The sequence below is a fragment of the Priapulus caudatus genome, unplaced genomic scaffold (genome assembly GCF_000485595.1).
Source record: "Priapulus caudatus unplaced genomic scaffold, Priapulus_caudatus-5.0.1 Scaffold15, whole genome shotgun sequence".
Lineage (NCBI taxonomy): Eukaryota > Metazoa > Priapulida > Priapulimorpha > Priapulimorphida > Priapulidae > Priapulus > Priapulus caudatus.
The window spans coordinates 748,086-750,779 of NW_014577076.1; the positions used below are offsets into that span (position 1 = coordinate 748,086).

The 2,694-nt window shown below is 46.3% G+C and overlaps 1 protein-coding gene across 1 annotated transcript in view; it reads left to right on the forward strand.

Annotated features, from left to right (window-relative positions):
- Positions 1–2,694, forward strand: part of LOC106809491 (kinesin-like protein KIF13A) — a 248,634-nt gene that overhangs the window by 167,109 nt on the left and 78,831 nt on the right. The window lies entirely within an intron of this gene.

The window sequence follows — 2,694 nt, forward strand, 5'->3', positions numbered from 1 at the left end:
CACACACACACACACACACGCACACACACACACACACACACACACACACACACACACACACACACACATACATACAGGCAGATGGACGGACGAACGGACGGACGGACGGGCAGGCAGACCGGCATGCAGGCAGGCAGACCGACAGACCGACAGGTAGGCAGGCAGACAGGCAAGCAGGCAGGCAGGCAGGCAGGCAGGCAGGCAGGCATGCAGACAGAAAGAACCAGGAACAAAAATGTGAGCGGGAGCGGCAGAGACTGTTTCGTCGTGCTTCGGGCATTGTAATAGCTCCGAGTCCAGAGGCAGCTTTTGCTCGTGCTAAAACTAGCATCTCTGCACTCTGTTCTCTATGCCCGCAGTTATTGGAACCCGAGCTGTGATATGTAGCAGTGTAACACTGTATTACAGTTCTAGTTCCAAGGCAAAATAGCAAATGCATCATGCGCTGGTTATCCGGCAACAGTCACTTTATTACGTGGCAATACTGTTAGGCAGGCTTTCATATAAATGACTCGCAAAAGTAATATCTTTCGATACTTTGCTGACTCGCCTTTGGCTTATTACTAGAAAAATCATTGCTTGCCATGGGTAGACTACAAATCGTTTGTGATATGAATACTTCCTAAATCCCATGCAAGGCTGCAGTAGTATGTGCACGTTGTGTACATGCGCCTTAATGGGCGAGTCTTATTCATGGCGGTGTCATCCTCGGTCAGCAAGATACATCCATGACTCGTGTCAGTCATGATAGTCAACATCTCTGCACAAATCCAGATCTGTTGCTTAGTATTGTAGACAGACTCGCGTGGTTCTGGCAGAGTTCTCCCTAATCAACTTTGCTTCAACGTGTCTATTGTTTTGCACCTGAGCCCGACGGTGTGTACGTACGTTCTACAAAGTAGTCGGATCACATTTCAAACACAAAAATGGCCAACCGGTCACCATGGCTACGCCACTTGACGAAATGTCACAACTACACGACAAGACCAATTTTACTTCTAATGCTTTCTAGGCGTCTACGAGGCATATAACTTGTGATAATAATGCAAATTATTACACTCTAGTGCTGAATTTCACCGAAAAAAAGCCAAAAAAGGCCTTTTATAGAGACCAAATAGTGCGGCAATAAACGATGAACAATTTGCGAAGGCTTACTGCTGTATGCACTCTTAAAGGAGCAGCCGAGATACGGATCGAGTTGAAATTGTATCTTGTTCTGATGGCGATCGCACCTGGTATCCACGGTGACGGTGGCTCGTGTCGGGGCGGGTGCAGCTGTTTTGGGGGGCGGGTGGTCGCAGAGGCCTGCAATTCGATATCGCGCCATAGGATTCTAAGGGCACGCAGTCAGTCCGGCACATCCTATTGGTTTCATCGTCTGGTTCATCTCATTATACTGATTCAGCGATTCTAATTTGTGGGTTATGGGTTGTTCCATCGTATGCTGATTAAAGTAGTGTACGGAATGCAGTATACCGGTTAGAGCGTATTTGTGTATCGTAATTTTTGCATCAATTGTATGATGTATTACACTGGTTCTGTCGTATTGATGGCATCATAATGACCTGGTTGCAACATGCTATAGGTGAAGCAGACTGGTTGCAGCATGCTGGGTGCAGCATACTGGGTGCAACATACGTAGTGCAGTTTACTGTGTGTAGCATGCAGCGTATACATGACTGCATCGTACTCAGCCCAGACATGCTACTGAAGAGGTCATCGTGCAGCAGTTCAATATAGTGGTATATAACGCAGTGATGTGGCCGCATGCATGCATATACCAGCTACGCGGCGCTGCTGCTCTCGCTCGCTGTTCGATCCTCCTCTGATTTCTCATCTAGCGTCGCCGTAGCAATTTGAGGAAGATTGCGTGCGCCGCGGCCGCAAATTACGCCTCATTTGGGAACGAGTTTTCTAACCGTGGGTCTGAAGCACTACCGGCTGTGTTTTTGCGTGTCGTTAGTATCGAGTGCTGGGACCAGCCTTGCCCTTTCGCGTTGTATCCATGCGGAGCGTTGCGTGGTCGAGATGGAGACGCGTGGTTGGATTTCGGGGTGGGGTGGGGGGTGTCGGGGTTCCCGTGTGTGGTCAGCTGAAAATTTGCCGGAGTTGTGTTCTTTCCGTGGCTGTTTGAACGCTTTTTGGTCGGTGGATCAGAAGTGCGTAATGACATGTGTTGTTTCGTTTGACTGTCCATGTCTTGGTCAGTTACCTACTTTACTTTATTCGTCATTTTCCTTTTAAGGGAATTAGTAATAGATTAGATGTTCCGATATATGTAAGAATGATTTTACCTAAAGTTTGGGTGCAATTAGATACTTTTTCAACTATTTATTATATCATGTGTGTATGTTTAAATAAATTTATAATCCAATAGTAAAGATCTTTTGCAGGAATACGCTGTTCGTATTAATGGCAATATTCTTCTTTATAACAATATATGGTAATATATGCCATGATGGTAATATCTATATAGCCATGTCATAACCATATGTCGTATGTTGTCTTAATGTTACTCATTATAGCTATACCAACCTGGATCATCTATAAGCAATGGCACAGAGTAAGAGCGCGCAGTAGAGGTGATAGGGAGTGAATGAGGAAAGGGAATAAGACACACGCACGCACGTACACACGCACGCAGAGAGAGAGAGAGAGAGAGAGAGAGAGAGAGAGAGAGAGAGAGAGAGAGAG